Here is an 11,667-nt window from a genome sequence, read left to right on the forward strand (position 1 = left end):
CACTTCTGATGAGATTTTCAACAGTATCTACAAAAGAGAGGTGCCAAATTTCTCATTTGTACTTAGTGCAGTGATTAGCACAGTACTATTTCGTCCTCATTTGGAATACACTTGATATCTTGAAACCCAAAGAGAAAGAAGTGGATATTATTATTTACTATGCTCAGAATTCGGAATATCCTATGAAAATTCTCTCTAGAAAAATGATTTTGAGATGTTAATTTCTCCACTGAAAGCTACAGTTGCATATTGTGACTTGTGCATGTAGTTTTACATTATGGGCTAGGTAATTTTTGTCAGATTGCTTTGAATAATGAACAAATTCAAGGAGACTGAAATCTATTCAGACACCTAGTAATGATGCAAGAGCAAATTCATTAAGGTAAAGGTTTACCATGTGTTGTTTTTTGTGTTTCAACCCAATGTTTCATTTACCTCCCTGACTATCAGAGTGTCTTCCACTGTGATCTGAGAACTGTGTAAATTGCACACACCAGTGAAGCTCCTGGCTGACCTACCGTCCCTTCAGGGCAGATGCCATATTGGTGCCTCTCTCCCTCCTCTCCCTCAGGTGTCTTGCTGGTGGCAGCAGTGACCTTCACGCAGCATGACCGACATCTCAGTCCAGTTCCCTTCCAGTTTGTGGCTGTGGCCAGTATCCGTGGCCACATGTAGCCAGTATCAATGCACTTCATTTGAACCATGCCTTCACTACCAACCAAAGTTGAGAACACACTACAGGCCTAAATGGACCTTTAGTCTGACCCAAACTTTTTTATCCTAACATTACTAAAATGTCTAAGGGAGCATATGAGAATGTGAAATTATACTTGTCCACCCTCTGCCATTTGAAGTGCAATAATTTCCCAAGCCAGGGTTAGCACTTAATACCCTCAGATGTCTTTCTATGACTCTGTCCAGTAGCCTTTTTAATTCATGCTGATATAAACTTAAGTATTTGCAAAAACCTATTAGCAGTGATTCCTACAGCTTAGCTACACGTGGTGTGAGGAACCACCTCCATTTGTTTATTCTGAACCTTCTGGTTGTTAGTAGTTTAATCCAATGATCCTTCATTCTGGTACCTAAGGAAAGGACAATCATCCCCATCACTCAGTCTGACATACCACTCATCTTTATAAATGTTCCTGCAGTGTGAAAACAAAACACTGATTTTCTTCTCAGAAATAACAGTTGAAACCAAATATTTTTTACCTTGGATGATCAAATGAAGCAACAAGAAGTGGCCTGCCTTTACACAACTTGCCCTGCTGTTTTGCATTTTCCAGATAAGACTGTTGATTTAGGGGCAAGTTGTTGTCCCTGTTTTCTAAATTTGAGTGTCCAAGTTATAAGGTTTTTGCATACTGTTTGATTGGCCTTTCAGGGTTATTTAAAGAAAAAGAAAATGAGAGTTTGGGGTTTCCACAATCAGCACTGACTCAGGCATGCAAGAAGCAAGTTTGCAGAGGGAGAAGGTGGAGTTTTTCATATGAGAGGTTTTCTCACTTTAACCACACTGTGACAGACTGTAATGAAAAAAAACTTCAGTCAGCCTCTGGCTCTGTGCAAACCTACGGGGGACATTTGTGTTTGCCTGATAGGCAGAAAACCATTTAGAGTTTGGGAGTTTATTCCCTGTGGTCATTGAACTTCAAAAAGATATGAGCAAAATGTGAGTGCGTTCCAGAATGATTTGGGTTTCAAGCATGCAGTGAGCAATATCTTTTTCTACCAGATGGCAGTAGAAAGTAGGGCTGTAAAAGGTCTGCCTATGTGAAGGTCTTTAAGAAACACAAAACAATTTTTGCACAGTACAGCACATCAGATGCAAGTTCAAACAACCCAGGATGTATGTGCTGCAGCCCAAGGTTCAGGCATGGTTTATTTAGGATAATTGTCCATCAGGGTAGTTGTCCCTTTCTGGAGTGCACAGGAAAGTCTAAAAGTACTAGAAGTATCATCTTGCAATATTTCTGGGTACCTCTGTCAAGATTACAAATACCTTAAATTTTCCTTGGCTTCTTTCTGCAAGATCTTGTTCTCATACCAATGAATAATATTCTTACCACAGAGCAGCTGGACTGATAATTAAACAAAAAATCCCTTATATCTCCAAAATAATATAGCTGAATAAACACCTGTTACAGAACTATGTATGTTGATAATGGTTTTAGCTGGGGGGGGAAGTGGGGGAATATTGTTTCTATTTTCTATTTTCTTCTTGTTAGTGTCAGCTGAGTGCTGAACATTCCACTTTTGCTGGGTGCAAAACACACCCTGTACAAAAGGAGCATCTTGCCATGGTTTCCATCCTGAGCAGTGGAGAAGTTGCTTGTGTTTGTAAGGGGCAAAAGTAAGATGTCTCTGAGCACTCTCTCATATGCAACAGTGGTTTTGGAGTGCAGCCAGCTGAAGCTCAGCCACTCTCTAAACATCACATTTGAAGAGAGGCCAGAAAAAGATTCCTGACACTCAAGTATGTTGTGGGAGTTTCCATAAATTGAAACTTCAATTCCCATTGTTCTTAGTGCTATCATGACTGCACAAATGGTTCTGTATCCACTGCCTTTCTCCTTTGTGTTATAAAAACTCATGCCTTACACAGAGCTTCCAGATGAAAAGATTAGGTTTGAAGTTTCCTCATGGAACAAATTTTATTTGATAGATTCCATGTTTTAGAGTCTAAAATTTCTTGCACTTGGTGAACTTTTACTGAATGTCCAGAGTCCTGAAGTAACCCTACAGCCATCCCCTGGGAGACTGGCCAAGGAGTCAGGGAGTCTGGGAAGCCCCAGACTTCTGCTACCTGGCTTTGCTGTTGGTATTAGGACAGACGCAACTTAGCTGAGACGTTCCAGTGTCTGAGCAGCTTCCTGCTGACTGGAGAACTGGGAAGAATAAAAAGATTTCATCTAATGCAAACTGAAACCAAATTCTGAAAAAATGAAGTTTCCTGTTAGCAGGAAACCCCCTTTCCCGGCTGTCCTCAGTTCTAACTTGGATGACTTCATCCTCTCATCTAAACTCAGGACGCTTGTGCTGCTTGACTTGTGGAGTCTCAGTACACAAAGGAAATATATAAAGATAGTGGATTATAATGATTGATGCTAATGAGAATCACAGAAGGGTATTATCTACATATAAAGTCCTAATGTGTTTCCTAACACTCTTTCTCTCTAAATAACTGGGTAAATCAGACTAGGTTTTAACAGATGGTGTTATATATAGTTCCAGAAACAAATAATCTGACTACTGTAGCTGGAAGGGAATTTGTCAAAGTCTAGATAGGTTTTTCAGTCAACAAATCTATAGTTATAAATCCATAAAATAATGTGGGCCAGAAGCAAAGGTTAGGTCTTTCCCTCTCACATCACATGTAGCACAGGAAACAGAGTTTCACCTGGTTTCTCCCACATTTATACCAGCCATTCTTTAGAGCAGGAGGCTCCTGCAAAGTGGTGAGGGTGGTGGGTCTCGTGGGAGAGGACAGAGGCCTTCCACACAGCAAGGGAGGAGGAACTGGAGAAGGTGGAAGCAGCTTGGCCCCTGGCCAAAAGGGGGAACTCAGAAGCTGCAGTGGTTGATAAGTTCAGCAACTTTATCATCATGTGATTGAAAATGAAGGATTCGTCCCCCAGGATGCTTGTTAGAGCTCCCAGCAAAGGTACGTGACTGCATTTGCCATCAGCTCCTATGTATTTTGGTAATGGGACTGAGCTGAAGGATTTTGATGAAGCCCACTTACCATCCACTAAAATTAATAAGCATACTGAATACCAAAATCAGCTAAACAATCATTGGTTTTGTGTTACATTGTAATTTCCGAATCGTCATTTGTATGTGCTGTTCACAATACCTTGCAATTCTTTCTCCCCTATATCCACGTTCCACAATCTTCTAGGGTCTGTCATTCTCTTGCCCTCTGGACATAACCTACTTAACTTTTTTCTCTTGCTCCATCAACCTCTTTGCTCTTTGAATACTGACTATTGTTTATGTATTGAAAAGTAGATGTATTATGTATTTAATTATATCCTTACCAATTATTCTTCCATTTCATTTGACATTGGAATTTGATGCTTTTTTTCCTAGGTATTTCAGTTCCTTTGATAATAGCTATTATTCTTCTTGTAAATCATGTCTTGCATATAAAACAAAACATTTTGTACAGGTGTTCCCTTTAGCCAGGGGCACTTGGATTTGAAAGGTCCTCCAAGACTCAACAAATGCGGGTTAATCCCACTGTCATAACCTCTACATGAACTTAATTTTCATTAAAGAAACCGGAGCAAGATAGAAATGAGGAACAACTTAAAGATGCAGTATCTTTTTATTACTTGAATGACTCTACATGCAAAGAACACAGTCCGTATGAAATGACAGAATGTAACAAAATAAATGTAATGTGCAAAGGAAAAGACACGGCAGCAGAAAATACTGAAAAGCAGTCACAATAACAGTTCATGTTAATGAGAACTACTAACACTGGTGTAACTGAAACTTCTTAATAACAGTCCAGCAAATGGAAGCACTTCTATAAAACAGCCAAACAAGAAATATTTCCCCAGGTATTTGATCCTATTTGATTTCTGGAAGACATGTTAAAAAATTATCATGTGTATAGATGGAGAAACACCATAAAAATTTGATTATCCTAAGAGTCTGCCTTGGCATATTAACTGGGAAGGAAATTTTAGGTGAAATGACAGCCACTAATTTTCTTACTTTCATTTGAGTACTGGCACAAAGGAAAGAAAGAAAAAACCCTAACCCAGGAGTTGTACCTGTGTTTTTTTAATATATTCTTTGGAGAGTTTTGGTCTACCTGACTTCAAAATATTTCACAAGAAGATACAGTATATTTTCATGAATGCCGAGGGTACACCAATGATGTTCCCATTCAGAGACAACAAAAATAAACCATTCTCAAAGATCTGGGAAAGTCTGGGTGACGATGGCTTAAAGTCCAGTTGACAGAAATGGAAGTTTAGTGCTAAATATGAGATAATAAAAAGATCCAGGAGAAATGCTGATTTATTATTGATCACTAATTTATCTGTAGAGTAACAATTTGAACAAATGTTTACTGAACTGATACAGGATTCTGGAAGTCCATGCTCAGTCTACCTGCTGCAAAAATCTTAAGAGCTTTGTTGTAGAAAAATACAAAATAGACACAAGAGGTGAATCTGAACTGAGAGTTTGAAAACGTCAGGGATTAGAGAAAGCAAACACCTATTCCCAGAGGCTCTGATGATATCAGGCAAAACTGCCAAATAATACTTCTAAGGAAGGCCATAGGGCAAGACTTTCTCAAAAGCAGATCAATGACTATAAACATGTGGCTTGTGCTTCTGGCACCTTCACTTGAATAGCAATGCTCAAACCAGAAAGAGCCCAGCACGGGTCTGAAGAGCTTCCTGTTTCTGCCTATGAGACACATGTTGGCACAGACAGACTGCAAACCATTGCTATCAGTAAGAGGTCAGCAGGCACTTTTTCTACTTTCAGTTGCAGTTGTATGAGTGCTAAAGAGAAGGCAGAGTCAGAAAAGACTTCAGCAGTAGCTGGCATTCTATCTGCAGTTTTTGGAGGAAGTGCCAGGGGAGGGGGAAGCACCCGATCCTGACATTTTAGAAGTAGCTGTGGTGAGGTTCTCTACAGAAAATGCTTTATGTTATGGGGCTAAGTGCTCAAAAATTTTGAAGATTATACTAATGCTGTGTAATAAATACTTCAAGGTGAAGTATACTTCATATTTGTATACAGAGAGGTAAGTGTGTGTGGCACTTCCCCTCAGTTCTCTGTCCTAATTGTTACCTTTCTTTTTAAGTGCAGAAGATTTGACAGTCAACTTCCGAAGCTCAGAGGGACTAAGCCTGTTGAGAACAACTCTTACACCTTTAACAAGACCAAATTTCTTTCTCATTTCCTTGTCTATATCCTGACGTGCTTCTTCATCATTTCTTTTTTGCAAGCCTTCTTTGGATGGGAATGCAGTCTTGTTGAGGAACTGAAATGGGAAAGAGTAGAATTTGACTATCGGGAAGTGAGTGTTGACTAGTCATTTTCCTCCCACCCCAGTTTATTTTCACAGCTTTTTTTCTACACTCACATACCTTGACGATGTGGCTTTGCAAGAAGAATTTAATTCAGGAGGGATCTTGCAAGCCATCCCTTCTCTATTCTTCCATTGTTACTTTAAAAAATTATCATGATGGCACTCATCACCTGTTTCCAGAACAACCTTCTCCTTTGGGAAATATCTTGCCATTGTATTAAATTTTGCCCTATTGTTCTCTAAATAGCAATAGAATGAAATGCTTTGGTCCTGTTCAAATACTAGAAAAATTTTGGTATATCTCAGGCCGTATTTTTTTCTCAGAATTATGTAATTATATATCTTTTTTTATAAACAGTAAAGTCTTATAGGCCTGCAAGCCTTAATTTGATTTCCTCTACAGTGATTGTATCCACTGGATTTCTGTTTAGCTTCCCCACAAAAGCATGAACAAAACCAGGTCACTCATCTTTCACAGCCCTTGCCCTCTTATCAATATTCTGAATAGTGCACTTTGCGTTCAGCTCTGTTGAAGAGGAGAGCAATTTACTGTCCATACACAGACACTCACCTGATCATCATAAGTTACCACCTGCTGCCTTTTCCTAGCAAGAGGGGAGCAGTTCTTGGGCTGAGAGATGGTAGTCATCTTGGGTGAAGAGAAATGTGTTTCATTTGATGTTTTCTTTTGGGGTGTGGGGGTAGCACAGGTTGTAAGACATTTTATGTTCTGCTTCACAGCATCCTCTCTCAACAGCAGTGGATGTGAAACTTGGAATGTTAGTTTACGAACAGAAGGACACGTAATGAGCCAAACGATGGTCTTCATAAACAACATATGGTGGCCAGCTGTTTTCATTTCTGCTGCCAGATCTTCATGCCTCATTACATATAGAAGGTGGACTTGACCATTAGAGATCATTAGAGCATTTCCCTTAAAGAGAGGAATTTCCGGTTGCTCTCCAATAGGACTAGTAGATGAAAGTGTTAACATATTCTTATAATCCTTATTGCTGAGTGACTTTAAAATTTCTGAAACAGCACTGTTAGATGACTTTACAATAAGAGGATAGGATCTTGCTGTCTTTCCATCTGGCTCTTTCTGTGCAAGCTCTTTCACTGGGGTTATTTGGGAACACTTCTCATCTTCAGTTACATCAGGACTAGAACAGTGCCTTGTTAAGTCTGGGCTGCTTGGTATTAAAGGCTTTGAAAAATTGTGCCAGAAGGATCCGGAACTCTCTTGCATCTTTATTATTGGCCATATGTAAATTACAGATTGTGTTTCTGCTGCTTGTCTTACTTCAGAGAACTTTCTTGCTGCGGTTAACAGTAGTTGCTGTAGTTTAGATGGGAAGAAAGATAGTGGTATTAATGCGATTTTGGCTTGATGTGGTACCTCTAGATCAGGTTTTAAAATCTGTGCCTGAGGTTCTTCAGTAACTTTAAGAGGATCAGAAATTTCGGAAATGGATATTTTGTCTTCTTGGTTAGCATGAGTTAGTGAGAAGCCTCTTTGCAGAGAGTGCTTTGAAGCTGAGGTTTCATTACTCTGAAACTTAAAATCTGTTGAGAACTTTCCTCTGCCAGCAGAGGTCATGCCACTATATTCTAGCATATTGAAGTCTTCCTCACTGCTCATTTGCTGATCCTCTCCTGCCAGAGCAGATGCATCCCTGGTATCCACCTCCTAACAATTGTTGTGGTTTGACTTAATGGATTCTGTTAAGACAGATGAGCTTTTGTGAAGGGGCAGTTGTACACATTAGAAAGGCTTCTGGAGGAAAGAGAATGCAAAAGGAGTTTCAGCAGATCTCATCTATTTTCATCTCTTTCCTGAAGGGCTTCACTTGTGCAGCCTCACATGCTTACAATAAAAGTGAACAGAAATTAAAATGTGATTACATGTTTATAAATGCACACGGAGATTTTTCTTCATTACCTCAAAGAAAATTAATAAACAGAAATATGTCATTTAAGTATTAACTACAGCTCATTTAGCCAATAGAATTTTTCTGCAATAGTAATTTGCTGTGAGATACTTCCAATCTTGACTTAAATTGGCAGTGGGTTTCTGCTTGCTTCCATAGGAATTTACCCAATACTGCAAGCTGCTGGTGGACAGGATCTATTGTGTTTAGATGTCACACTCCCTCATGTAAAAAGATACAATCTTCTTAGACACAACACTGTTAAAATCAATGCATATTTTTAATAATAATGGTCTTAACCAAAGACCTTTACAATCAATTTTGTACTTTGCTTGCAGTGATGCCATGATGATTTTTTGCCTTTTCTTTTAAACCCCTTTATACCTTTTTATAAATTCTATATTCTTAGTGCTTTTTGCCTACATTCTTGGATTTGTTATTCAAGCTAGGAGACGAAACATTTTAGAAGCTTCTTAGTTAGGGATCAGTGTGCCCCAGACCCCAAGGTCCTCTCCAGAACACATTCTGTAAACTAAGATAGAACCATCCAGGGGAAGGCTCCTCAGGGAGGGGGGGCTCACTTGAGCCTCTCATTGAGGAATCTTTGATAGATATGCTAATTAGTAAGATCTATAATGATATACCAGATCTTTTGGGGGGTGCATTGTGGTGTGCATTTCGGTGCATTCGACCTGGATGTAGTGCACCTAAGGATCCTTAAAATAAATCCAGAGGTAAAATCCCTTTCCCCCTTCTAACCGTGTTTGACTCTTGATTTTAAGACCAGGAAAAGGCATCAGCAGAATGATTTCACTTCAGCAATCAACCTCAGCCTACACTACTCTCTGCTGTAGCAGAATCAGACCCGGTAGCTTTGTCATGGCTTTTAATAAAGATGTAAAAAGATAAAAAAAAACCAAGTTCAGATGTTTATCTGATACATATTACAATTTACTAAGCACCAGTGTGACTGAAAAAAACTAAACAATCATAAGAATATAGTTGAATTTACAGTAGAAGGAAACATGAAATTTAAATTTGTATCCTGAGAGAAATTAACAAATTAACTTTGAATTAACTGCTAGTTCTCCAGTGGTTATATTCTCCTCGGAATAACCTACTCAGCACTACAGACATGATTTTGTAGAAAGTAAACATACACACTCACATTACTTGTATGTCAATCACACAACTCTAAGGTGACTTTTAGCTTTCCTAAATATTAAAATACAGGTGAGATTCACCTCCATAACTGAAGAGGTTCTACTACTTAACTTAAAAAAAAAATGCAATGAAGACAAGTTCAGCAAGCTGTGAGCTATTTAGGATGATAAAAATTAAATTTTCTGAGTCCTTTTATTTAGTAAAAATGAATAAACTGAAAAATAAAATGACATTTTGTCATCATCTAAGCTGTATCTCCTGCATTTATGACGCATACATCAAGATGTAATCACCCAGCTCCAGGACTCTGATCAAGAACAATTATATCAATTGTCAGCAAGTTATTTGAATAATTAATTATACATACAGGAGGAGTGAAGTGCTTCTGTGGAAGCAGACTGTAAATCAGTTTTTTTCCTTTGCTTTATCTGATGAGCTGAGTTTTTTTGTTCTGCTTTTTCACTTCTGGTTTTAGGGGGTTTTACTACTTCCAGCATTGTGGTATGATAAAGCTAGGGCCAGTCTTCTGACCTAGAAAGTCTATTAGCATCTTAAAAACCAGAAAGTCTCAGAAACCTAGAGACACAGCAATTGAACTAAAACTAAAAAAAAAAAAGTAAGAAAAAAGGTTTCTATTTTTGAGATAAAGAAATCTTGGTTAACTGTGAAGCCAGCTAAAAAACAGGCAGATGTCACTGCAGAAGAGAAAGTCTCTGATTCTCAGAAGTCGTAGCTCAACTGTGACAGTTCTGAACCAATTGATGTAGTGATGGAGCTCGTCTGGTATAGTCTCCAACTTTGATGAATAATGTACTGTACTGTACCTTACAGTGCACATATTAATGTACAGTAGTGACCTTGGTTGTGTCATTTTGTCAGTCCTTGAGTTTAAGAGATTACCCCTTGTGTCATGGGTCTCAAGGTTCCCAATAAAACTGAAAAAAAGAATGACTATATTTACATGCCTTAAAATTTCCTTATTTACACCAAAAAAGAAAAAATCTGAAAGAAATCCTTCTTTCTTCTTAAAACTTGCAGACTGCAAAGCAAAATCTCACATTTAGGAACTGAGCAGCACAGATTTCCCTATTATTTAGATTTCATGGATATAAATCTTTTCCATCTGAACTGGTCTCACAATCTCATTTTTATGACTCTACCTCACCATTGCCCTGTCTTCACCAGAGATGAAGACATCAAAGAGTCTTAAAAGGACTCACAAAAACAACTAAAATTCATATTTCAAGTTTCATTATTTTTGATAAAAATGTGTCATGCACATGCAAGGGGCCCTTCTAGCCCAGTTCCTGCCTCTGATGGTGGCCAGAAGCGAAGGCCCAACAATAATTTGAGTAGAGGCCATGCACATGGTGGCAATTTCCTGGGTCCCACCAGCCTTGAGAGTGGAAGGCACAGGGCGCTCCTGAGCCAGTAAGGCTTTCTCCATGGGTTTCCTTCTGGCACCAGGCCCTGCTGTGTAACACCCTCAGCTTCCCCATCAGATTTAACCCCACAGCGGTGCCCATGGGGCCACGTATGGCCAGAACACCTCCTCAGGCTCCTGGTTTGGGGTCAAGCCCCAGCCTCAGCACTACAGCCAGTGTGGGCTGGAGGAATGGAACAAGGGGCTGAAGTTGAGTTACCATTACAGCCAGAGCACAGGCGCCGGGCTGGAAGCGCAGCCTTCAACTGCAGCAGCAACTGCTGTGGCAACGGCCAAAGCAGCAGAGAGCCTTCCAGAACCTTCCAATGGCGGCTGGGCACCGGCAGGTTCAACAGCTGCTCTGGGTCACACTGGCTGCCCCCCGCTGCACCAGCCACTGCCTGCAGGCCCCGGGCCGTGCCCGCACGGCCACACTGCCCTCCAGCCTGCCCGGCTGTGCCGCGGTGCCCACCCCCCATGAAGGGCAGGGCCCTCGGCACCATGCGGCTTCGATCCCTGTATGGAGCATTCACTGAAAGAGTCAGACTCGATGATGCTTCTGGGTCCCTTCCAACACATGATTCTGTGACCTGTACCATGGAGCCGACCCTTGTGTCCCTTTACTTTTCTGTCCCTTTGGCCTCTGCAGGGCTGCAGTGTCTGGGACCCCAGGGGCCAGGGATGGCAGCTCTCCCTGTGGCTCACCGAACATGCATCCCACCTTTCCTGGGGGAGCCCTGGAGGCCCTGCCTGAGCCCTCCCCATTGCACAGCCTGGCCACAGTTCCTCGCTGCCCCTTCAGATGTCCTTGTCCTCCAGCCCGGGCCTTGGTGGCTCTGGAAGGGAAGGCATTAGCATGCCCAAGCCTCCTTCCTGGCCTTTCCTGAGTGCTGTTCCCCTTGTTTCTCTTGCATTGCCAGGCAGTGCTCAGGAGTGAGGACAAAAACAAGCCCTGTAGCCAAAGTGAGTAAAGAAACTTCCACCCCTGGCACATTTGTGCTGGCCCTTCTCTTCCCATCCCATCCCATCCCATCCCATCCCATCCCATCCCATCCCATCCCATCCCATCCCATCCCATCCCATCC

This window comes from Coloeus monedula (genome assembly GCF_965178545.1).
Source record: "Coloeus monedula genome assembly, chromosome: 2".
Lineage (NCBI taxonomy): Eukaryota > Metazoa > Chordata > Aves > Passeriformes > Corvidae > Coloeus > Coloeus monedula.